Source organism: Bacillus rossius, unplaced genomic scaffold, assembly GCF_032445375.1.
Source record: "Bacillus rossius redtenbacheri isolate Brsri unplaced genomic scaffold, Brsri_v3 Brsri_v3_scf106, whole genome shotgun sequence".
Classification (NCBI taxonomy): domain Eukaryota; kingdom Metazoa; phylum Arthropoda; class Insecta; order Phasmatodea; family Bacillidae; genus Bacillus; species Bacillus rossius.
The window spans coordinates 1-22,474 of NW_026962080.1; the positions used below are offsets into that span (position 1 = coordinate 1).

Here is a 22,474-nt window from a genome sequence, read left to right on the forward strand (position 1 = left end):
AACTCTCCCCTCGCGCTCCCCAATAGGCTACAACTTGGTTGCCGGGAGTCACAAGAAGTGGCCTCGGCCGATGGCCTCTGACCGAGGTCGCCCCCGCCCTGGTTTGGCTTCATCGGGAGGGAGTCCATTCCAAACTCCCCCCTCAGCCGCCCCAATAGGCCGCGACTCGGTGGCGCACAGCACTCACAAGAAGAAGATCTAGGATCTAAGAACTAGGATCTACACAAGAGCACTCCTGGTGGTCGACTCAGGAACTAGCAGCAGCAGGTCTCGGCGGCTCGCTGAAATTGCTGAAAGGAAACCAGTTAGTTAATGGCCAAAAGTGCTCAGATTTGCTTCAAAAAGCTTTTAAAAAATTCCCTGAACAGTTTGATGCCTTTGAAGGGAAACCAGAGCACGGTTGAAACCTTTGAAAATCCGGACTATATAGGAAAAATGTGCGGACCACCACTAATGGTGAAAATAGCGTACGGTCGTGCAGCCTGAAGCCGCGAATCGTCCGAAAATCGCCTCGTGGGGACACGGCACTCGATATTTCGTGAAACCCTAGGTATGTTGCTAATGGAAAAAAAGTTCCCCTCTCGACTGTGCCGTGGTGCCCGCCTTTTTGCCGAGGCGGACGCGACGACCCGAGTGCCGCCACGCGGCAAACGGTGTAACCAAGTGCCGCCACGCGGCAAACGGGGGTAACCAAATGCACGCGGCGGTCGACCGTCGCGTGGGTACAGAAACAAAGGAAACGAGGTGCGAGTAGAAACGGGCAGGTTGTAGGAAGAAATTGTATTTGCATTGTTGGTGTGTACTGTCATGTAGTGTGATGAACTGGCACGGGAGTGTTTGATGTCTGGGGGAAAGAGCTGTTTCGGAGGTAGAAGTACATAACCTCAAAACACGTTGATGAGGTGGTCCGAGCTCCAAGTGAAATAGAAAAGCGAAACACTGCGCAGCATACTTACCTGGCGTAGGGGCTACCCTGATCAAGCAGGGGGTTCCCCCAGGGTGAGGCTCTTCCCTTGCACTTCGGCTTGAGCTGACCTCTGCGATTACCCCAAATGTGGGTAACTCGGGCGCGTAATTTTTGGTAGTCGGGACTGCGTTCGCGCTGTCCCGGTGAAAAAATTTCAACTTAGTAGTTGTGAAGTAGTGTTAAGATTATGTACAGTGAAGTGTAATTTTTTTTTTTTTTTTCATCTGTGTATGGTATGTAATGCATTCGTAGGTCTCAAGTTTACGGTGCCTTGGCGAACAACCCCACGTCTTGAAAGTGCGGAAGGAAGGTACGTAATTGTGCATGGTAATAGTTGAAAAAAGAAAAAAAAAAATTCCCATGAACGATACTTGTCCAATTCGATTTTTCAGATTTCCCCCTCCCCGCCTCACCCCCGGGCCCAGTGGTTTAACGGTAACCGGCCCAGTGTGTAAACACTGGGCACAACAAAAAATTGTTTAAAGACTCATCAAATGTTCCCCTCCACGGAAATCTTTAGTAAAAGGCGAAAGATTTATGCGTTTGAAGGGAAACCAGAGCACGGTTGAAACTTTGAAAATCCGGACTATATAGGAAAAATGTGCGGACCACCACTAATGGTGAAAATAGCGTACGGTCGTGCAGCCTGAAGCCGCGAATCGTCCGAAAATCGCCTCGTGGGACACGGCACTCGATATTTCGTGAAACCCTAGGTATGTTGCTAATGGAAAAAAGTTCCCCTCTCGACTGTGCCGTGGTGCCCGCCTTTTTGCCGAGGCGGACGCGACGACCCGAGTGCCGCCACGCGGCAAACGGTGTAACCAAGTGCCGCCACGCGGCAAACGGGGGTAACCAAATGCACGCGGCGGTCGACCGTCGCCGTGGGTACAGAAACAAAGGAAACGAGGTGCGAGTAGAAACGGGCAGTTGTAGGAAGAAATTGTATTTGCATTGTTGGTGTGTACTGTCATGTAGTGTGATGAACTGGCACGGGAGTGTTATGTCTGGGGAAAGAGCTGTTTCGGAGGTAGAAGTACATAACCTCAAAACACGTTGATGAGGTGGTCCGAGCTCCAAGTGAAATAGAAAAGCGAAACACTGCGCAGCATACTTACCTGGCGTAGGGGCTACCCTGATCAAGCAGGGGGTTCCCCCAGGGTGAGGCTCTTCCCTTGCACTTCGGTTGAGCTGACCTCTGCGATTACCCCAAATGTGGGTAACTCGGGCGCGTAATTTTTGGTAGTCGGGACTGCGTTCGCGCTGTCCCGGTGAAAAAATTTCAACTTAGTAGTTGTGAAGTAGTGTTAAGAATTATGTACAGTGAAGTGTAATTTTTTTTTTTTTTTTTCATCTGTGTATGGTATGTAATGCATTCGTAGGTCTCAAGTTTACGGTGCCTTGGCGAACAACCCCACCGTCTTGAAAGTGCGGAAGGAAGGTACGTAATTGTGCATGGTAATAGTTGAAAAAAGAAAAAAAAAATTCCCATGAACGATACTTGTCCAATTCGATTTTTCAGATTTCCCCCTCCCCGCCTCACCCCCCGGGCCCAGTGGTTTAACGGTAACCGGCCCAGTGTGTAAACACTGGGCACAACAAAAAATTGTTTAAAGACTCATCAAATGTTCCCCTCCACGGAAATCTTTAGTAAAAGGCGAAAGATTTATGCGTTTGAAGGGAAACCAGAGCACGGTTGAAACTTTGAAAATCCGGACTATATAGGAAAAATGTGCGGACCACCACTAATGGTGAAAATAGCGTACGGTCGTGCAGCCTGAAGCCGCGAATCGTCCGAAAATCGCCTCGTGGGACACGGCACTCGATATTTCGTGAAACCCTAGGTATGTTGCTAATGGAAAAAAGTTCCCCTCTCGACTGTGCCGTGGTGCCCGCCTTTTTGCCGAGGCGGACGCGACGACCCGAGTGCCGCCACGCGGCAAACGGTGTAACCAAGTGCCGCCACGCGGCAAACGGGGTAACCAAATGCACGCGGCGGTCGACCGTCGCCGTGGGTACAGAAACAAAGGAAACGAGGTGCGAGTAGAAACGGGCAGTTGTAGGAAGAAATTGTATTTGCATTGTTGGTGTGTACTGTCATGTAGTGTGATGAACTGGCACGGGAGTGTTATGTCTGGGGAAAGAGCTGTTTCGGAGGTAGAAGTACATAACCTCAAAACACGTTGATGAGGTGGTCCGAGCTCCAAGTGAAATAGAAAAGCGAAACACTGCGCAGCATACTTACCTGGCGTAGGGGCTACCCTGATCAAGCAGGGGGTTCCCCCAGGGTGAGGCTCTTCCCTTGCACTTCGGTTGAGCTGACCTCTGCGATTACCCCAAATGTGGGTAACTCGGGCGCGTAATTTTTGGTAGTCGGGACTGCGTTCGCGCTGTCCCGGTGAAAAAATTTCAACTTAGTAGTTGTGAAGTAGTGTTAAGAATTATGTACAGTGAAGTGTAATTTTTTTTTTTTTTTTCATCTGTGTATGGTATGTAATGCATTCGTAGGTCTCAAGTTTACGGTGCCTTGGCGAACAACCCCACCGTCTTGAAAGTGCGGAAGGAAGGTACGTAATTGTGCATGGTAATAGTTGAAAAAAGAAAAAAAAAATTCCCATGAACGATACTTGTCCAATTCGATTTTTCAGATTTCCCCCTCCCCGCCTCACCCCCCGGGCCCAGTGGTTTAACGGTAACCGGCCCAGTGTGTAAACACTGGGCACAACAAAAAATTGTTTAAAGACTCATCAAATGTTCCCCTCCACGGAAATCTTTAGTAAAAGGCGAAAGATTTATGCGTTTGAAGGGAAACCAGAGCACGGTTGAAACTTTGAAAATCCGGACTATATAGGAAAAATGTGCGGACCACCACTAATGGTGAAAATAGCGTACGGTCGTGCAGCCTGAAGCCGCGAATCGTCCGAAAATCGCCTCGTGGGACACGGCACTCGATATTTCGTGAAACCCTAGGTATGTTGCTAATGGAAAAAAGTTCCCCTCTCGACTGTGCCGTGGTGCCCGCCTTTTTGCCGAGGCGGACGCGACGACCCGAGTGCCGCCACGCGGCAAACGGTGTAACCAAGTGCCGCCACGCGGCAAACGGGGTAACCAAATGCACGCGGCGGTCGACCGTCGCCGTGGGTACAGAAACAAAGGAAACGAGGTGCGAGTAGAAACGGGCAGTTGTAGGAAGAAATTGTATTTGCATTGTTGGTGTGTACTGTCATGTAGTGTGATGAACTGGCACGGGAGTGTTATGTCTGGGGAAAGAGCTGTTTCGGAGGTAGAAGTACATAACCTCAAAACACGTTGATGAGGTGGTCCGAGCTCCAAGTGAAATAGAAAAGCGAAACACTGCGCAGCATACTTACCTGGCGTAGGGGCTACCCTGATCAAGCAGGGGGTTCCCCCAGGGTGAGGCTCTTCCCTTGCACTTCGGTTGAGCTGACCTCTGCGATTACCCCAAATGTGGGTAACTCGGGCGCGTAATTTTTGGTAGTCGGGACTGCGTTCGCGCTGTCCCGGTGAAAAAATTTCAACTTAGTAGTTGTGAAGTAGTGTTAAGAATTATGTACAGTGAAGTGTAATTTTTTTTTTTTTTTTCATCTGTGTATGGTATGTAATGCATTCGTAGGTCTCAAGTTTACGGTGCCTTGGCGAACAACCCCACCGTCTTGAAAGTGCGGAAGGAAGGTACGTAATTGTGCATGGTAATAGTTGAAAAAAGAAAAAAAAAATTCCCATGAACGATACTTGTCCAATTCGATTTTTCAGATTTCCCCCTCCCCGCCTCACCCCCGGGCCCAGTGGTTTAACGGTAACCGGCCCAGTGTGTAAACACTGGGCACAACAAAAAATTGTTTAAAGACTCATCAAATGTTCCCCTCCACGGAAATCTTTAGTAAAAGGCGAAAGATTTATGCGTTTGAAGGGAAACCAGAGCACGGTTGAAACTTTGAAAATCCGGACTATATAGGAAAAATGTGCGGACCACCACTAATGGTGAAAATAGCGTACGGTCGTGCAGCCTGAAGCCGCGAATCGTCCGAAAATCGCCTCGTGGGACACGGCACTCGATATTTCGTGAAACCCTAGGTATGTTGCTAATGGAAAAAAGTTCCCCTCTCGACTGTGCCGTGGTGCCCGCCTTTTTGCCGAGGCGGACGCGACGACCCGAGTGCCGCCACGCGGCAAACGGTGTAACCAAGTGCCGCCACGCGGCAAACGGGGTAACCAAATGCACGCGGCGGTCGACCGTCGCCGTGGGTACAGAAACAAAGGAAACGAGGTGCGAGTAGAAACGGGCAGTTGTAGGAAGAAATTGTATTTGCATTGTTGGTGTGTACTGTCATGTAGTGTGATGAACTGGCACGGGAGTGTTATGTCTGGGGAAAGAGCTGTTTCGGAGGTAGAAGTACATAACCTCAAAACACGTTGATGAGGTGGTCCGAGCTCCAAGTGAAATAGAAAAGCGAAACACTGCGCAGCATACTTACCTGGCGTAGGGGCTACCCTGATCAAGCAGGGGGTTCCCCCAGGGTGAGGCTCTTCCCTTGCACTTCGGTTGAGCTGACCTCTGCGATTACCCCAAATGTGGGTAACTCGGGCGCGTAATTTTTGGTAGTCGGGACTGCGTTCGCGCTGTCCCGGTGAAAAAATTTCAACTTAGTAGTTGTGAAGTAGTGTTAAGAATTATGTACAGTGAAGTGTAATTTTTTTTTTTTTTTTTCATCTGTGTATGGTATGTAATGCATTCGTAGGTCTCAAGTTTACGGTGCCTTGGCGAACAACCCCACCGTCTTGAAAGTGCGGAAGGAAGGTACGTAATTGTGCATGGTAATAGTTGAAAAAAGAAAAAAAAAATTCCCATGAACGATACTTGTCCAATTCGATTTTTCAGATTTCCCCCTCCCCGCCTCACCCCCGGGCCCAGTGGTTTAACGGTAACCGGCCCAGTGTGTAAACACTGGGCACAACAAAAAATTGTTTAAAGACTCATCAAATGTTCCCCTCCACGGAAATCTTTAGTAAAAGGCGAAAGATTTATGCGTTTGAAGGGAAACCAGAGCACGGTTGAAACTTTGAAAATCCGGACTATATAGGAAAAATGTGCGGACCACCACTAATGGTGAAAATAGCGTACGGTCGTGCAGCCTGAAGCCGCGAATCGTCCGAAAATCGCCTCGTGGGACACGGCACTCGATATTTCGTGAAACCCTAGGTATGTTGCTAATGGAAAAAAGTTCCCCTCTCGACTGTGCCGTGGTGCCCGCCTTTTTGCCGAGGCGGACGCGACGACCCGAGTGCCGCCACGCGGCAAACGGTGTAACCAAGTGCCGCCACGCGGCAAACGGGGTAACCAAATGCACGCGGCGGTCGACCGTCGCCGTGGGTACAGAAACAAAGGAAACGAGGTGCGAGTAGAAACGGGCAGTTGTAGGAAGAAATTGTATTTGCATTGTTGGTGTGTACTGTCATGTAGTGTGATGAACTGGCACGGGAGTGTTATGTCTGGGGAAAGAGCTGTTTCGGAGGTAGAAGTACATAACCTCAAAACACGTTGATGAGGTGGTCCGAGCTCCAAGTGAAATAGAAAAGCGAAACACTGCGCAGCATACTTACCTGGCGTAGGGGCTACCCTGATCAAGCAGGGGGTTCCCCCAGGGTGAGGCTCTTCCCTTGCACTTCGGTTGAGCTGACCTCTGCGATTACCCCAAATGTGGGTAACTCGGGCGCGTAATTTTTGGTAGTCGGGACTGCGTTCGCGCTGTCCCGGTGAAAAAATTTCAACTTAGTAGTTGTGAAGTAGTGTTAAGAATTATGTACAGTGAAGTGTAATTTTTTTTTTTTTTTTCATCTGTGTATGGTATGTAATGCATTCGTAGGTCTCAAGTTTACGGTGCCTTGGCGAACAACCCCACCGTCTTGAAAGTGCGGAAGGAAGGTACGTAATTGTGCATGGTAATAGTTGAAAAAAGAAAAAAAAAATTCCCATGAACGATACTTGTCCAATTCGATTTTTCAGATTTCCCCCTCCCCGCCTCACCCCCGGGCCCAGTGGTTTAACGGTAACCGGCCCAGTGTGTAAACACTGGGCACAACAAAAAATTGTTTAAAGACTCATCAAATGTTCCCCTCCACGGAAATCTTTAGTTTTTTTTTTTTTTTTTTTTTTTTTTTTTTTTTTACAAAGGGAACTCCCACTGAAGGGAGTTACCCACCAAAAAATTCATCTTTAATATAAAAAGCGGATACAGGTGAACACAAATAAAACACAACATAGAACACGAATACATGGCCACAAGGGCGAATGGTGACAATCTTTATTCAACACTGACGAAACGGGGCCCCTCCGACGATACCGTCCTAGAGGTCCAGCTGCTTGTTGGGCGGCGAATCTTCTGTGGGCTGCCGGGGGCGACTCGGGGCGCAGAAGGTGCCGGGCCGCAGATGAAGACGGTCCGGAGCAGTGGCGATGGTAGGCAGTAGTTCACTGAGAGCAGAGATCGTGATGGGATGATGCCTGGTAACATTCCTCAGAGCCAACCGTGGACGTGGTGATCACCGTCGTCAGCTGCCGGGCCCACCAGCCGCGACTGCACCAGCGTCAACGTCATCGGGGTCAGGGCGTCTCAAATGATCGTAGGTAAAGAGCGGTCGGCGGGGGTGAGGGGCGTCAGGCAGGGGCTCTGCAAGGAGTCGGATCAGGGGGTTGTCAGAACGCCGGCAGTGGCGGAGGAACTTCTTAGTCACCTTGCAGAGCAGCTCGTGTAAGTGCGGGAGCCCAGTCTGGTCCAGGAGGGTCTGCCGTAAGGTGGCGCGAGGGAGACCGAGCAGGAGGCGGGCACCGAGAAAGTAGGACCGGGCGATCGGACGGAGGTTGTACAGAGAGGAGTGGACCCAAGCCGGGCACGCGTAGAGGAAGTGGGGAAGAACGAAGGAACGGTAGGCAGTCACACGAACGTCGAGAGGGGTGCCGGATGTCGGTCTGAGTACGGTGGCCAGCTGAGCCATGACGGCACGGGACTTGGTGCGGATGGAGTCGAGGTGCGGCAGAAAAGTAAAGGTATTGTCTAGGGTGACCCCCAGATAACGGATGCGAGGCGACCAGGGGATGGCTACGGCGGAGATGACTGGCGGGTGGTCGTGGTGTGGATGAAGTCGGGAGAAGAGGATGGATCGTGATTTAGAGTGATTGAGCCCGATGCCATGCGCGAGGAACTGATTGTTGAGGGAAGTGAGGCCGCGGCCGAGACGGTCGCAGAGCAGCCGCTCGGAAACTGAAGAGGCCAGGAGACAGGTATCATCGGCGTACTGGACAAGATAGGTGCCGGGAGGGGGCTTGAGATCAGAGATGTGGAGGGTAAAAAGTAGCGGTGAGAGAATGGCGCCCTGGGGGACGCCGGCGGAGATGGGGCGGGGGCCGGAGAGGACCCCCTCCACCCGAACCCGGAAGGTGCGACCCTCCAGGAAGGAGCAGAGGAGGCGGACGAGATGAGATGAGAGGTCGGTGGCAGAGAGGCGCTGGAGGAGCTGGGCATGCGGAACGGAATCGAAAGCACGGGCGAGGTCAAGAAGCACCATGCCCGTGTGTTGCCGCCTGGCGAATCCCTGGACCACCAGGTGCTCCACACGGGCAATGGCGTGGGTCGTCGAGTGGCGGGGGCGGAAACCGAACTGGTGGCGGGGTAGAAGGTCCAGGGTGGTGACTTGAAAGAGGAGACGGCGGTGGATCGCCCGTTCCGCGACCTTGGACAGAATAGGAAGAAGCGAGATGGGCCGAAAAGATGAAGGGAGAGACGGGGGCTTGCCAGGTTTGGGGATGGGTGAGACGATGGCGGTTTTCCAGGGGGTGGGGAAGTGGCAGAGGAGGAACATTGCGTTGAAAAGACGGGTCAGAAACACAAGGGCCTTGCGAGGTAGGGCACGGAGCACGGGGGAGGGCAGAGAGTCGTGGCCAGGAGCAGAACGGGGCCGAAGGCGGGCGAGCAGGGTGCGGACCTCGGAAGGCGTGACGAGCGGCAGGGGGAAGGTGGCCGGAAGGGGGGGCAAAGTGACGTGGCGAGACAGGAGGCGGGCCCCGTCCTCGTCGTCCGAAGACTCGGAGGACAGGGAAGGGCCGGGTGCGGATGCGAAGGTGGTCGCCAGGTAGGCGGCCACCGCCTCGGATCGCTCCGAGGCCGTTTCCGCCACACCCGTGGGGGTGGTCAGCGGGGGGATGGTGGTAGGAACCGAGCGGAGACGACGGACGTGAGACCAGAGGGAGCCGGAGCAAGCAGAGAGGGATTGGAGACGCCGAGTCTCCAGACGGGCCCTCCACTCCGCGACCAATCGCCGGCAGCGCCCCCGCAGCACCAGGTACACCCGCCGGTGCAGCAGGGAACGACTAGCCTGCCAGAGGACGCGGAAGCGGTTGCGCAAGGACAAGGCGTCCCGGAGGTAAGGCGGAAATGGGTCGACAAGGGGACGGGGGGGAACCAGAGGTATGTTGGCAGAGGCGGCCGCGGAAATGGCGTCGGTCAGCGAGAGAACGTTGGCGTCAAGGCGGGCAGGGGTATCGAACGGAACAGACAGGTCAATGGCAGCGGAGAGGGAACGCTGAAAACCGCCCCAGTCGGCCTTGGGAAAATCGAAGCGGGGGAGGTGGGGGTTAGAATGGGGGTGAAAGTGAAGTGTGGCAAGAACAGGCAAGTGGTCGGAGGTGCCGGAGGCGATGGTGGTGAGATCCGAGAGAATGGGGAGGGGCGTGGACAGTGCAAAGTCGATGATGCTGGGTTGCCGGTTGAGCTGGGCCGGAAAAAATGTCGGGGTCGGAGGGGCATAAAGAGAGAGAGGAGTACGCCGAAGGAGTTGCCGGAGGGAGCTGCCCCGCCGGTTTGCGGCGGCACAGCCCCAGAAGGGATGGGTGGCGTTGAAGTCCCCGGCCAGGTGGGCGTCGAGCCGACCGGGGCGACAACGTCGGCCGTGGGAAAGGCGAACTGAGGGGGGAGGTACAAGGATACCAAGGTCAGGGAGTACGGGAGGCCGTGCAAGCGCACAGCAACCGCCTCGGCCGCGGGGGAAGAAGGGATGCGACGGCGATGATGTGAAATGGTGTTGCGGACGAGTAAACGCCACCCCCCCCGCCCCGACCATCGCGATCGGCACGGTGGACCGCATACCCGGGGACCAGGACGGGGCAGAGGGGGAGAGCCAGGTCTCAGAAAGGAACACGACGTCGGGCGATCGCTCGTGGAGTCAGGTGCAAAAAGGTCGTGGGAGCTTAGGGAGGAGGGAAAAGACGTTCCAGATGAGGACACTAAGGGGAGGGGCGGGATCCATCGAAGAAATTCAGAAGGGCCTGGAGGAGCACTTCGAACTTCTCGGTGGAGGGTGCGGGCTCGGGAGAGTGCCGTCAGGACAGTCCGGATGAGCGGGAGGGTACTGTCGGATGAATGAAATGAAGTCGTGAATGAGGGATGAAAGCGACGAGCAGGTCTGAGTCGGAGGGCAAGCGGTCGAGAGTCAGAAGAAGGAGCGGAAGGAGGAGGGTGCGAGGTGGCAGAGGGGGGAACAACCGGTACAACACGGGGGGAGGGCGTGCCCAAGCATTGGTGGGAGAGAGCAGGAAACGTCTTGGGTTCGGACAGGGACGGGACAGAGGGCCCGGTCCCCACGGCAGCTCGTGTGCGTCAGTGAGTCGTTGAGGGTGTCGGCGCAGGTAAGCCTGAATCACGCGACAGTCAGTGGAAGTAGCGAAGTGGGCCCCGTCACAGAGCGTGCAGCGTCGGGTAGTCCGAGGTGCAGTCCCGAGACCAGTGGGGCCCAGCGCACTTGAAACAGGCGAGGTCCCGGTGGCATCGGGAGGACGGGTGTCCAGGCCGCTGGCAGCGGTAGCACTGAGGTACGCGCCCCGAGCCGCGGTATTTCTCACACTGCCACCACCCAGCAGCCCAATGTCTTCAACTTCAGGAAGGGGGCTGCCTCACCCCAGACCGGATGTAGTGACCAGGAAAGGCCGGGTCGTTGAAGTAGGAGAGGTCTGCGCATGGCCACCACAGATGCCACAGGTAGGTGCAGGTCGAGCAGGGACTGGGTGACCTCGGCAGCCGTCGTGGAGAGAGGGAGTTTCTTGATCACAACTCGATCGGCACGCTCGTCGGGGCGGAGATGGGTGTAGGGTTTTATATCCGAGGCGTTGGAGTTCGTCAAATAGGAGCTGGTGGTCCTGAGGGTTGCTGGTATAAAAGGAGGTGCGGTCATTGACGGAGGTGACAGAGAGAGGACCGGAGAGGAGAGACTGAAAACGTTGTGCAGTGGCGAAGGGGCCGGCTGTGGGCGTGAGAAGGCAGGCGATCGGAGGCATGCGAGGCGTGCGAGGAGTGGAGGTAGGCGGGCGAGGCGCCGCCGAGGAGGAGGCACCGAGGCTGCGAGGCTGGAGGGCGGGGTGGAGCACGAGATGAGCTGGGACTCGTCGAAGAGGGGGCCCGGAGAGTGGTGAAGGGCACAGGAGGAGGTTGCGTGTCGGGCCGGTGCCGCTTAGCATGCTGCTTGCGGCGGGGCTTGCAGTCAAGGGTCGGTCCGAGGAGGCAGCCCCAGCGCCGTCGTCGGTGTCGGTATCCGGTAGACTGAGGAGACTGTCGTAGCGGTTGCTGGTAGGGACGGCATCGTCGGAGGAGTGCTGGGTCGGGGTGGGCGCGCTTGACGGTCTTCGTGGGACGATGAAGCCGGTGTCCATGGGAGTAGCAGTCGCAGCAGGAGGAACGGCGGCAGGCGGTGAGTCGGTCGGCAACAGCGGAAGAGAAGGCGCAGGAGACATGATCGGTGAAGTGATGCAGGCCGTGGTGGTAGTAGTAGTCACAGTTGGTGGTGTTGAGAGCAGAGGTAGTCGTAGGCAGAGCGAGGATGGTGGAGACGTCCAGGCCGTGAAGATGTTCGTCTCGCTGACCTTAATGCAAACAGTCTGGGTGCGCAGCCCGGCTGGCGCGGGGGAGGGAGGCGGAGCCACCCCCCCGACCCCAGCAGCGCCCGCCTCCCCAGACCCGACTTGCATGGTCCTCCAAGCGCTGGCGATGCGGTCCACAGTATTGTCGTGGCTGGGGTGGCCGATTGTCAGTAGTCATCTCATCGCCAGAACCGGCCTCGGCCGAGGGCCTCGGACCAAAGTCGTCCCCGCCCTGGTTCGGCGTCATCGGGAGAGAGTCCATTCCAAACTCACCCCCTCGGCCTCCCCAATAGGCTACAACTTGGTTGCCGGGAGTCACAAGAAGTGGCCTCGGCCGATGGCCTCTGACCGAGGTCGCCCCCGCCCTGGTTTGGCTTCATCGGGAGGGAGTCCATTCCAAACTCCCCCCTCAGCCGCCCCAATAGGCCGCGACTCGGTGGCGCACAGCACTCACAAGAAGAAGATCTAGGATCTAAGAACTAGATCTACACAAGAGCACTCCTGGTGGTCGACTCAGGAACTAGCAGCAGCAGGTCTCGGCGGCTCGCTGAAATTGCTGAAAGGAAACCAGTTAGTTAATGGCCAAAAGTGCTCAGATTTGCTTCAAAAAGCTTTTTAAAAAATTCCCTGAACAGTTTGATGCCTTTGAAGGGAACCAGAGCACGGTTGAAACTTTGAAAATCCGGGACTATATAGGAAAAATGTGCGGACCACCACTAATGGTGAAAATAGCGTACGGTCGTGCAGCCTGAAGCCGCGAATCGTCCGAAAATCGCCTCGTGGGACACGGCACTCGATATTTCGTGAAACCCTAGGTATGTTGCTAATGGAAAAAAGTTCCCCTCTCGACTGTGCCGTGGTGCCCGCCTTTTTGCCGAGGCGGACGCGACGACCCGAGTGCCGCCACGCGGCAAACGGTGTAACCAAGTGCCCGCCCACACGCGGCAAACGGGGTAACCAAATGCACGCGGCGGTCGACCGTCGCCGTGGGTACAGAATCAAAGGAAACGAGGTGCGAGTAGAAAACGGGCAGTTGTAGGAAGAAATTGTATTTGCATTGTTGGTGTGTACTGTCATGTAGTGTGATGAACTGGCACGGGAGTGTTATGTCTGGGGAAAGAGCTGTTTCGGAGGTAGAGTACATAACCTCAAAACACGTTGATGAGGTGGTCCGAGCTCCAAGTGAAATAGAAAAGCGAAACACTGCGCAGCATACTTACCTGGCGTAGGGGCTACCCTGATCAAGCAGGGGGTTCCCCCAGGGTGAGGCTCTTCCCTTGCACTTCGGTTGAGCTGACCTCTGCGATTACCCCAAATGTGGGTAACTCGGGCGCGTAATTTTTGGTAGTCGGGACTGCGTTCGCGCTGTCCCGGTGAAAAAATTTCAACTTAGTAGTTGTGAAGTAGTGTTAAGAATTATGTACAGTGAAGTGTAATTTTTTTTTTTTTTTTCATCTGTGTATGGTATGTAATGCATTCGTAGGTCTCAATGCATTCGTAGGTCTCAAGTTTACGGTGCCTTGGCGAACAACCCCACCGTCTTGAAAGTGCGGAAGGAAGGTACGTAATTGTGCATGGTAATAGTTGAAAAAAGAAAAAAAAAATTCCCATGAACGATACTTGTCCAATTCGATTTTTCAGATTTCCCCCTCCCCGCCTCACCCCCGGGCCCAGTGGTTTAACGGTAACCGGCCCAGTGTGTAAACACTGGGCACAACAAAAAATTGTTTAAAGACTCATCAAATGTTCCCCTCCACGGAAATCTTTAGTAAAAGGCGAAAGATTTATGCGTTTGAAGGGAAACCAGAGCACGGTTGAAACTTTGAAAATCCGGACTATATAGGAAAAATGTGCGGACCACCACTAATGGTGAAAATAGCGTACGGTCGTGCAGCCTGAAGCCGCGAATCGTCCGAAAAATCGCCTCGTGGGACACGGCACTCGATATTTCGTGAAACCCTAGGTATGTTGCTAATGGAAAAAAGTTCCCCTCTCGACTGTGCCGTGGTGCCCGCCTTTTTGCCGAGGCGGACGCGACGACCCGAGTGCCGCCACGCGGCAAACGGTGTAACCAAGTGCCGCCACGCGGCAAACGGGGTAACCAAATGCACGCGGCGGTCGACCGTCGCCGTGGGTACAGAAACAAAGGAAACGAGGTGCGAGTAGAAACGGGCAGTTGTAGGAAGAAATTGTATTTGCATTGTTGGTGTGTACTGTCATGTAGTGTGATGAACTGGCACGGGAGTGTTATGTCTGGGGAAAGAGCTGTTTCGGAGGTAGAAGTACATAACCTCAAAACACGTTGATGAGGTGGTCCGAGCTCCAAGTGAAATAGAAAAGCGAAACACTGCGCAGCATACTTACCTGGCGTAGGGGCTACCCTGATCAAGCAGGGGGTTCCCCCAGGGTGAGGCTCTTCCCTTGCACTTCGGTTGAGCTGACCTCTGCGATTACCCCAAATGTGGGTAACTCGGGCGCGTAATTTTTGGTAGTCGGGACTGCGTTCGCGCTGTCCCGGTGAAAAAATTTCAACTTAGTAGTTGTGAAGTAGTGTTAAGAATTATGTACAGTGAAGTGTAATTTTTTTTTTTTTTTTCATCTGTGTATGGTATGTAATGCATTCGTAGGTCTCAAGTTTACGGTGCCTTGGCGAACAACCCCACCGTCTTGAAAGTGCGGAAGGAAGGTACGTAATTGTGCATGGTAATAGTTGAAAAAAGAAAAAAAAAATTCCCATGAACGATACTTGTCCAATTCGATTTTTCAGATTTCCCCCTCCCCGCCTCACCCCCGGGCCCAGTGGTTTAACGGTAACCGGCCCAGTGTGTAAACACTGGGCACAACAAAAAATTGTTTAAAGACTCATCAAATGTTCCCCTCCACGGAAATCTTTAGTAAAAGGCGAAAGATTTATGCGTTTGAAGGGAAACCAGAGCACGGTTGAAACTTTGAAAATCCGGACTATATAGGAAAAATGTGCGGACCACCACTAATGGTGAAAATAGCGTACGGTCGTGCAGCCTGAAGCCGCGAATCGTCCGAAAATCGCCTCGTGGGACACGGCACTCGATATTTCGTGAAACCCTAGGTATGTTGCTAATGGAAAAAAGTTCCCCTCTCGACTGTGCCGTGGTGCCCGCCTTTTTGCCGAGGCGGACGCGACGACCCGAGTGCCGCCACGCGGCAAACGGTGTAACCAAGTGCCGCCACGCGGCAAACGGGGTAACCAAATGCACGCGGCGGTCGACCGTCGCCGTGGGTACAGAAACAAAGGAAACGAGGTGCGAGTAGAAACGGGCAGTTGTAGGAAGAAATTGTATTTGCATTGTTGGTGTGTACTGTCATGTAGTGTGATGAACTGGCACGGGAGTGTTATGTCTGGGGAAAGAGCTGTTTCGGAGGTAGAAGTACATAACCTCAAAACACGTTGATGAGGTGGTCCGAGCTCCAAGTGAAATAGAAAAGCGAAACACTGCGCAGCATACTTACCTGGCGTAGGGGCTACCCTGATCAAGCAGGGGGTTCCCCCAGGGTGAGGCTCTTCCCTTGCACTTCGGTTGAGCTGACCTCTGCGATTACCCCAAATGTGGGTAACTCGGGCGCGTAATTTTTGGTAGTCGGGACTCTGCGTTCGCGCTGTCCCGGTGAAAAAATTTCAACTTAGTAGTTGTGAAGTAGTGTTAAGAATTATGTACAGTGAAGTGTAATTTTTTTTTTTTTTTTCATCTGTGTATGGTATGTAATGCATTCGTAGGTCTCAAGTTTACGGTGCCTTGGCGAACAACCCCACCGTCTTGAAAGTGCGGAAGGAAGGTACGTAATTGTGCATGGTAATAGTTGAAAAAAGAAAAAAAAAATTCCCATGAACGATACTTGTCCAATTCGATTTTTCAGATTTCCCCCTCCCCGCCTCACCCCCGGGCCCAGTGGTTTAACGGTAACCGGCCCAGTGTGTAAACACTGGGCACAACAAAAAATTGTTTAAAGACTCATCAAATGTTCCCCTCCACGGAAATCTTTAGTAAAAGGCGAAAGATTTATGCGTTTGAAGGGAAACCAGAGCACGGTTGAAACTTTGAAAATCCGGACTATATAGGAAAAATGTGCGGACCACCACTAATGGTGAAAATAGCGTACGGTCGTGCAGCCTGAAGCCGCGAATCGTCCGAAAATCGCCTCGTGGGACACGGCACTCGATATTTCGTGAAACCCTAGGTATGTTGCTAATGGAAAAAAGTTCCCCTCTCGACTGTGCCGTGGTGCCCGCCTTTTTGCCGAGGCGGACGCGACGACCCGAGTGCCGCCACGCGGCAAACGGTGTAACCAAGTGCCGCCACGCGGCAAACGGGGTAACCAAATGCACGCGGCGGTCGACCGTCGCCGTGGGTACAGAAACAAAGGAAACGAGGTGCGAGTAGAAACGGGCAGTTGTAGGAAGAAATTGTATTTGCATTGTTGGTGTGTACTGTCATGTAGTGTGATGAACTGGCACGGGAGTGTTATGTCTGGGGAAAGAGCTGTTTCGGAGGTAGAAGTACATAACCTCAAAACACGTTGATGAGGTGGTCCGAGCTCCAAGTGAAATAGAAAAGCGAAACACTGCGCAGCATACTTACCTGGCGTAGGGGCTACCCTGATCAAGCAGGGGGTTCCCCCAGGGTGAGGCTCTTCCCTTGCACTTCGGTTGAGCTGACCTCTGCGATTACCCCAAATGTGGGTAACTCGGGCGCGTAATTTTTGGTAGTCGGGACTGCGTTCGCGCTGTCCCGGTGAAAAAATTTCAACTTAGTAGTTGTGAAGTAGTGTTAAGAATTATGTACAGTGAAGTGTAATTTTTTTTTTTTTTTTCATCTGTGTATGGTATGTAATGCATTCGTAGGTCTCAAGTTTACGGTGCCTTGGCGAACAACCCCACCGTCTTGAAAGTGCGGAAGGAAGGTACGTAATTGTGCATGGTAATAGTTGAAAAAAGAAAAAAAAAATTCCCATGAACGATACTTGTCCAATTCGATTTTTCAGATTTCCCCCTCCCCGCCTCACCCCCGGGCCCAGTGGTTTAACGGTAACCGGCCCAGTGTGTAAACACTGGGCACAACAAAAAATTGTTTAAAGACTCATCAAATGTTCCCCTCCACGGAAATCTTTAGTAAAAGGCGAAAGATTTATGCGTTTGAAGGGAAACCAGAGCACGGTTGAAACTTTGAAAATCCGGACTATATAGGAAAAATGTGCGGACCACCACTAATGGTGAAAATAGCGTACGGTCGTGCAGCCTGAAGCCGCGAATCGTCCGAAAATCGCCTCGTGGGACACGGCACTCGATATTTCGTGAAACCCTAGGTATGTTGCTAATGGAAAAAAGTTCCCCTCTCGACTGTGCCGTGGTGCCCGCCTTTTTGCCGAGGCGGACGCGACGACCCCGAGTGCCGCCACGCGGCAAACGGTGTAACCAAGTGCCGCCACGCGGCAAAACGGGGTAACCAAATGCACGCGGCGGTCGACCGTCGCCGTGGGTACAGAAACAAAGGAAACGAGGTGCGAGTAGAAACGGGCAGTTGTAGGAAGAAATTGTATTTGCATTGTTGGTGTGTACTGTCATGTAGTGTGATGAACTGGCACGGGAGTGTTATGTCTGGGGAAAGAGCTGTTTCGGAGGTAGAAGTACATAACCTCAAAACACGTTGATGAGGTGGTCCGAGCTCCAAGTGAAATAGAAAAGCGAAACACTGCGCAGCATACTTACCTGGCGTAGGGGCTACCCTGATCAAGCAGGGGGTTCCCCCAGGGTGAGGCTCTTCCCTTGCACTTCGGTTGAGCTGACCTCTGCGATTACCCCAAATGTGGGTAACTCGGGCGCGTAATTTTTGGTAGTCGGGACTGCGTTCGCGCTGTCCCGGTGAAAAAATTTCAACTTAGTAGTTGTGAAGTAGTGTTAAGAATTATGTACAGTGAAGTGTAATTTTTTTTTTTTTTTTTCATCTGTGTATGGTATGTAATGCATTCGTAGGTCTCAAGTTTACGGTGCCTTGGCGAACAACCCCACCGTCTTGAAAGTGCGGAAGGAAGGTACGTAATTGTGCATGGTAATAGTTGAAAAAAGAAAAAAAAAATTCCCATGAACGATACTTGTCCAATTCGATTTTTCAGATTTCCCCCTCCCCGCCTCACCCCCGGGCCCAGTGGTTTAACGGTACCGGCCCAGTGTGTAAACACTGGGCACAACAAAAAATTGTTTAAAGACTCATCAAATGTTCCCCTCCACGGAAATCTTTAGTAAAAGGCGAAAGATTTATGCGTTTGAAGGGAAACCAGAGCACGGTTGAAACTTTGAAAATCCGGACTATATAGGAAAAATGTGCGGACCACCACTAATGGTGAAAATAGCGTACGGTCGTGCAGCCTGAAGCCGCGAATCGTCCGAAAATCGCCTCGTGGGACACGGCACTCGATATTTCGTGAAACCCTAGGTATGTTGCTAATGGAAAAAAGTTCCCCTCTCGACTGTGCCGTGGTGCCCGCCTTTTTGCCGAGGCGGACGCGACGACCCGAGTGCCGCCACGCGGCAAACGGTGTAACCAAGTGCCGCCACGCGGCAAACGGGGTAACCAAATGCACGCGGCGGTCGACCGTCGCCGTGGGTACAGAAACAAAGGAAACGAGGTGCGAGTAGAAACGGGCAGTTGTAGGAAGAAATTGTATTTGCATTGTGGTGTGTACTGTCATGTAGTGTGATGAACTGGCACGGGAGTGTTATGTCTGGGGAAAGAGCTGTTTCGGAGGTAGAAGTACATAACCTCAAAACACGTTGATGAGGTGGTCCGAGCTCCAAGTGAAATAGAAAAGCGAAACACTGCGCAGCATACTTACCTGGCGTAGGGGCTACCCTGATCAAGCAGGGGGTTCCCCCAGGGTGAGGCTCTTCCCTTGCACTTCGGTTGAGCTGACCTCTGCGATTACCCCAAATGTGGGTAACTCGGGCGCGTAATTTTTGGTAGTCGGGACTGCGTTCGCGCTGTCCCGGTGAAAAATTTCAACTTAGTAGTTGTGAAGTAGTGTTAAGAATTATGTACAGTGAAGTGTAATTTTTTTTTTTTTTTTTCATCTGTGTATGGTATGTAATGCATTCGTAGGTCTCAAGTTTACGGTGCCTTGGCGAACAACCCCACCGTCTTGAAAGTGCGGAAGGAAGGTACGTAATTGTGCATGGTAATAGTTGAAAAAAGAAAAAAAAAATTCCCATGAACGATACTTGTCCAATTCGATTTTTCAGATTTCCCCCTCCCCGCCTCACCCCCGGGCCCAGTGGTTTAACGGTAACCGGCCCCAGTGTGTAAACACTGGGCACAACAAAAAATTGTTTAAAGACTCATCAAATGTTCCCCTCCACGGAAATCTTTAGTAAAAGGCGAAAGATTTATGCGTTTGAAGGGAAACCAGAGCACGGTTGAAACTTTGAAAATCCGGACTATATAGGAAAAATGTGCGGACCACCACTAATGGTGAAATAGCGTACGGTCGTGCAGCCTGAAGCCGCGAATCGTCCGAAAATCGCCTCGTGGGACACGGCACTCGATATTTCGTGAAACCCTAGGTATGTTGCTAATGGAAAAAAGTTCCCCTCTCGACTGTGCCGTGGTGCCCGCCTTTTTGCCGAGGCGGACGCGACGACCCGAGTGCCGCCACGCGGCAAACGTGTAACCAAGTGCCGCCACGCGGCAAACGGGGTAACCAAATGCACGCGGCGGTCGACCGTCGCCGTGGGTACGAAACAAAGGAAACGAGGTGCGAGTAGAAACGGGCAGTTGTAGGAAGAAATTGTATTTGCATTGTTGGTGTGTACTGTCATGTAGTGTGATGAACTGGCACGGGAGTGTTATGTCTGGGGAAAGAGCTGTTTCGGAGGTAGAAGTACATAACCTCAAAACACGTTGATGAGGTGGTCCGAGCTCCAAGTGAAATAGAAAAGCGAAACACTGCGCAGCATACTTACCTGGCGTAGGGGCTACCCTGATCAAGCAGGGGGTTCCCCCAGGGTGAGGCTCTTCCCTTGCACTTCGGTTGAGCTGACCTCTGCGATTACCCCAAATGTGGGTAACTCGGGCGCGTAATTTTTGGTAGTCGGGACTGCGTTCGCGCTGTCCCGGTGAAAAAATTTCAACTTAGTAGTTGTGAAGTAGTGTTAAGAATTATGTACAGTGAAGTGTAATTTTTTTTTTTTTTTTCATCTGTGTATGGTATGTAATGCATTCGTAGGTCTCAAGTTTACGGTGCCTTGGCGAACAACCCCACCGTCTTGAAAGTGCGGAAGGAAGGTACGTAATTGTGCATGGTAATAGTTGAAAAAAGAAAAAAAAAATTCCCATGAACGATACTTGTCCAATTCGATTTTTCAGATTTCCCCTCTCCCCGCCTCACCCCCGGGCCCAGTGGTTTAACGGTAACCGGCCCAGTGTGTAAACACTGGGCACAACAAAAAATTGTTTAAAGACTCATCAAATGTTCCCCTCCACGGAAATCTTTAGTAAAAGGCGAAAGATTTATGCGTTTGAAGGGAAACCAGAGCACGGTTGAAACTTTGAAAAATCCGGACTATATAGGAAAAATGTGCGGACCACCACTAATGGTGAAAATAGCGTACGGTCGTGCAGCCTGAAGCCGCGAATCGTCCGAAAATCGCCTCGTGGGACACGGCACTCGATATTTCGTGAAACCCTAGGTATGTTGCTAATGGAAAAAAGTTCCCCTCTCGACTGTGCCGTGGTGCCCGCCTTTTTGCCGAGGCGGACGCGACGACCCGAGTGCCGCCACGCGGCAAACGGTGTAACCAAGTGCCGCCACGCGGCAAACGGGGTAACCAAATGCACGCGGCGGTCGACCGTCGCCGTGGGTACAGAAACAAAGGAAACGAGGTGCGAGTAGAAACGGGCAGTTGTAGGAAGAAATTGTATTTGCATTGTTGGTGTGTACTGTCATGTAGTGTGATGAACTGGCACGGGAGTGTTATGTCTGGGGAAAGAGCTGTTTCGGAGGTAGAAGTACATAACCTCAAAACACGTTGATGAGGTGGTCCGAGCTCCAAGTGAAATAGAAAAGCGAAACACTGCGCAGCATACTTACCTGGCGTAGGGGCTACCCTGATCAAGCAGGGGGTTCCCCCAGGTGAGGCTCTTCCCTTGCACTTCGGTTGAGCTGACCTCTGCGATTACCCCAAATGTGGGGTAACTCGGGCGCGTAATTTTTGGTAGTCGGGACTGCGTTCGCGCTGTCCCGGTGAAAAAATTTCAACTTAGTAGGTGTGAAGTAGTGTTAAGAATTATGTACAGTGAAGTGTAATTTTTTTTTTTTTTTCATCTGTGTATGGTATGTAATGCATTCGTAGGTCTCAAGTTTACGGTGCCTTGGCGAACAACCCCACCGTCTTGAAAGTGCGGAAGGAAGGTACGTAATTGTGCATGGTAATAGTTGAAAAAAGAAAAAAAAAATTCCCATGAACGATACTTGTCCAATTCGATTTTTCAGATTTCCCCCCTCCCCGCCTCACCCCCGGGCCCAGTGGTTTAACGGTAACCGGCCCAGTGTGTAAACACTGGGCACAACAAAAAATTGTTTAAAGACTCATCAAATGTTCCCCTCCACGGAAATCTTTAGTAAAAGGCGAAAGATTTATGCGTTTGAAGGAAACCAGAGCACGTTTGAAACTTGAAAATCCGGACTATATAGGAAAAATGTGCGGACCACCACTAATGGTGAAAATAGCGTACGGTCGTGCAGCCTGAAGCCGCGAATCGTCCGAAAATCGCCTCGTGGGACACGGCACTCGATATTTCGTGAAACCCTAGGTATGTTGCTAATGGAAAAAAGTTCCCCTCTCGACTGTGCCGTGGTGCCCGCCTTTTTGCCGAGGCGGACGCGACGACCCGAGTGCCGCCACGCGGCAAACGGTGTAACCAAGTGCCGCCACGCGGCAAACGGGTAACCAAATGCACGCGGCGGTCGACCGTCGCCGTGGGTACAGAAACAAAGGAAACGAGGTGCGAGTAGAAACGGGCAGTTGTAGGAAGAAATTGTATTTGCATTGTTGGTGTGTACTGTCATGTAGTGTGATGAACTGGCACGGGAGTGTTATGTCTGGGGAAAGAGCTGTTTCGGAGGTAGAAGTACATAACCTCAAAACACGTTGATGAGGTGGTCCGAGCTCCAAGTGAAATAGAAAAGCGAAACACTGCGCAGCATACTTACCTGGCGTAGGGGCTACCCTGATCAAGCAGGGGGTTCCCCCAGGGTGAGGCTCTTCCCTTGCACTTCGGTTGAGCTGACCTCTGCGATTACCCCAAATGTGGGTAACTCGGGCGCGTAATTTTTGGTAGTCGGGACTGCGTTCGCGCTGTCCCGGTGAAAAAATTTCAACTTAGTAGTTGTGAAGTAGTGTTAAGAATTATGTACAGTGAAGTGTAATTTTTTTTTTTTTTTCATCTGTGTATGGTATGTAATGCATTCGTAGGTCTCAAGTTTACGGTGCCTTGGCGAACAACCCCACCGTCTTGAAAGTGCGGAAGGAAGGTACGTAATTGTGCATGGTAATAGTT

General features: G+C 52.2%; 28 non-coding genes across 28 annotated transcripts; 15 read left to right on the top strand and 13 right to left on the bottom strand.

The window, feature by feature from the left end:
• The first annotated feature begins 948 nt into the window (after positions 1-948).
• Positions 949-1,112, top strand: LOC134543442 (U1 spliceosomal RNA). Its single transcript, XR_010076938.1, has one exon. It is a non-coding gene; the product is annotated as a U1 spliceosomal RNA (small nuclear RNA).
• Positions 1,113-1,410: 298 nt separating this feature from the next.
• LOC134543505 (U5 spliceosomal RNA) lies at positions 1,411-1,530 on the bottom strand. Its single transcript, XR_010076999.1, has one exon. It is a non-coding gene; the product is annotated as a U5 spliceosomal RNA (small nuclear RNA).
• Positions 1,531-2,074: 544 nt separating this feature from the next.
• On the top strand, positions 2,075-2,237 carry LOC134543475 (U1 spliceosomal RNA). Its single transcript, XR_010076970.1, has one exon. It is a non-coding gene; the product is annotated as a U1 spliceosomal RNA (small nuclear RNA).
• Positions 2,238-2,538: 301 nt separating this feature from the next.
• Positions 2,539-2,658, bottom strand: LOC134543506 (U5 spliceosomal RNA). The gene has a single exon (XR_010077000.1). It is a non-coding gene; the product is annotated as a U5 spliceosomal RNA (small nuclear RNA).
• A 543-nt stretch (positions 2,659-3,201) lies between these two features.
• Positions 3,202-3,364, top strand: LOC134543487 (U1 spliceosomal RNA). The gene has a single exon (XR_010076981.1). It is a non-coding gene; the product is annotated as a U1 spliceosomal RNA (small nuclear RNA).
• Positions 3,365-3,664: 300 nt separating this feature from the next.
• LOC134543507 (U5 spliceosomal RNA) lies at positions 3,665-3,784 on the bottom strand. The gene has a single exon (XR_010077001.1). It is a non-coding gene; the product is annotated as a U5 spliceosomal RNA (small nuclear RNA).
• A 543-nt stretch (positions 3,785-4,327) lies between these two features.
• Positions 4,328-4,490, top strand: LOC134543498 (U1 spliceosomal RNA). Its single transcript, XR_010076992.1, has one exon. It is a non-coding gene; the product is annotated as a U1 spliceosomal RNA (small nuclear RNA).
• A 299-nt stretch (positions 4,491-4,789) lies between these two features.
• On the bottom strand, positions 4,790-4,909 carry LOC134543508 (U5 spliceosomal RNA). Its single transcript, XR_010077002.1, has one exon. It is a non-coding gene; the product is annotated as a U5 spliceosomal RNA (small nuclear RNA).
• Positions 4,910-5,452: 543 nt separating this feature from the next.
• On the top strand, positions 5,453-5,615 carry LOC134543510 (U1 spliceosomal RNA). The gene has a single exon (XR_010077004.1). It is a non-coding gene; the product is annotated as a U1 spliceosomal RNA (small nuclear RNA).
• Positions 5,616-5,915: 300 nt separating this feature from the next.
• Positions 5,916-6,035, bottom strand: LOC134543509 (U5 spliceosomal RNA). Its single transcript, XR_010077003.1, has one exon. It is a non-coding gene; the product is annotated as a U5 spliceosomal RNA (small nuclear RNA).
• Positions 6,036-6,578: 543 nt separating this feature from the next.
• On the top strand, positions 6,579-6,741 carry LOC134543448 (U1 spliceosomal RNA). Its single transcript, XR_010076944.1, has one exon. It is a non-coding gene; the product is annotated as a U1 spliceosomal RNA (small nuclear RNA).
• A 6,359-nt stretch (positions 6,742-13,100) lies between these two features.
• LOC134543459 (U1 spliceosomal RNA) lies at positions 13,101-13,263 on the top strand. The gene has a single exon (XR_010076955.1). It is a non-coding gene; the product is annotated as a U1 spliceosomal RNA (small nuclear RNA).
• A 317-nt stretch (positions 13,264-13,580) lies between these two features.
• LOC134543512 (U5 spliceosomal RNA) lies at positions 13,581-13,700 on the bottom strand. The gene has a single exon (XR_010077005.1). It is a non-coding gene; the product is annotated as a U5 spliceosomal RNA (small nuclear RNA).
• Positions 13,701-14,244: 544 nt separating this feature from the next.
• LOC134543466 (U1 spliceosomal RNA) lies at positions 14,245-14,407 on the top strand. Its single transcript, XR_010076962.1, has one exon. It is a non-coding gene; the product is annotated as a U1 spliceosomal RNA (small nuclear RNA).
• A 299-nt stretch (positions 14,408-14,706) lies between these two features.
• LOC134543513 (U5 spliceosomal RNA) lies at positions 14,707-14,826 on the bottom strand. The gene has a single exon (XR_010077006.1). It is a non-coding gene; the product is annotated as a U5 spliceosomal RNA (small nuclear RNA).
• A 543-nt stretch (positions 14,827-15,369) lies between these two features.
• Positions 15,370-15,533, top strand: LOC134543502 (U1 spliceosomal RNA). Its single transcript, XR_010076995.1, has one exon. It is a non-coding gene; the product is annotated as a U1 spliceosomal RNA (small nuclear RNA).
• Positions 15,534-15,833: 300 nt separating this feature from the next.
• Positions 15,834-15,953, bottom strand: LOC134543514 (U5 spliceosomal RNA). Its single transcript, XR_010077007.1, has one exon. It is a non-coding gene; the product is annotated as a U5 spliceosomal RNA (small nuclear RNA).
• A 543-nt stretch (positions 15,954-16,496) lies between these two features.
• LOC134543467 (U1 spliceosomal RNA) lies at positions 16,497-16,659 on the top strand. The gene has a single exon (XR_010076963.1). It is a non-coding gene; the product is annotated as a U1 spliceosomal RNA (small nuclear RNA).
• Positions 16,660-16,958: 299 nt separating this feature from the next.
• On the bottom strand, positions 16,959-17,078 carry LOC134543515 (U5 spliceosomal RNA). The gene has a single exon (XR_010077008.1). It is a non-coding gene; the product is annotated as a U5 spliceosomal RNA (small nuclear RNA).
• Positions 17,079-17,623: 545 nt separating this feature from the next.
• LOC134543469 (U1 spliceosomal RNA) lies at positions 17,624-17,786 on the top strand. The gene has a single exon (XR_010076964.1). It is a non-coding gene; the product is annotated as a U1 spliceosomal RNA (small nuclear RNA).
• A 299-nt stretch (positions 17,787-18,085) lies between these two features.
• Positions 18,086-18,205, bottom strand: LOC134543516 (U5 spliceosomal RNA). The gene has a single exon (XR_010077009.1). It is a non-coding gene; the product is annotated as a U5 spliceosomal RNA (small nuclear RNA).
• A 542-nt stretch (positions 18,206-18,747) lies between these two features.
• LOC134543470 (U1 spliceosomal RNA) lies at positions 18,748-18,910 on the top strand. The gene has a single exon (XR_010076965.1). It is a non-coding gene; the product is annotated as a U1 spliceosomal RNA (small nuclear RNA).
• Positions 18,911-19,210: 300 nt separating this feature from the next.
• LOC134543504 (U5 spliceosomal RNA) lies at positions 19,211-19,330 on the bottom strand. The gene has a single exon (XR_010076997.1). It is a non-coding gene; the product is annotated as a U5 spliceosomal RNA (small nuclear RNA).
• Positions 19,331-19,870: 540 nt separating this feature from the next.
• On the top strand, positions 19,871-20,033 carry LOC134543471 (U1 spliceosomal RNA). The gene has a single exon (XR_010076966.1). It is a non-coding gene; the product is annotated as a U1 spliceosomal RNA (small nuclear RNA).
• A 300-nt stretch (positions 20,034-20,333) lies between these two features.
• Positions 20,334-20,453, bottom strand: LOC134543443 (U5 spliceosomal RNA). Its single transcript, XR_010076939.1, has one exon. It is a non-coding gene; the product is annotated as a U5 spliceosomal RNA (small nuclear RNA).
• A 544-nt stretch (positions 20,454-20,997) lies between these two features.
• Positions 20,998-21,160, top strand: LOC134543503 (U1 spliceosomal RNA). The gene has a single exon (XR_010076996.1). It is a non-coding gene; the product is annotated as a U1 spliceosomal RNA (small nuclear RNA).
• A 299-nt stretch (positions 21,161-21,459) lies between these two features.
• Positions 21,460-21,578, bottom strand: LOC134543465 (U5 spliceosomal RNA). Its single transcript, XR_010076961.1, has one exon. It is a non-coding gene; the product is annotated as a U5 spliceosomal RNA (small nuclear RNA).
• A 541-nt stretch (positions 21,579-22,119) lies between these two features.
• Positions 22,120-22,282, top strand: LOC134543472 (U1 spliceosomal RNA). The gene has a single exon (XR_010076967.1). It is a non-coding gene; the product is annotated as a U1 spliceosomal RNA (small nuclear RNA).
• Positions 22,283-22,474: the final 192 nt, after the last annotated feature.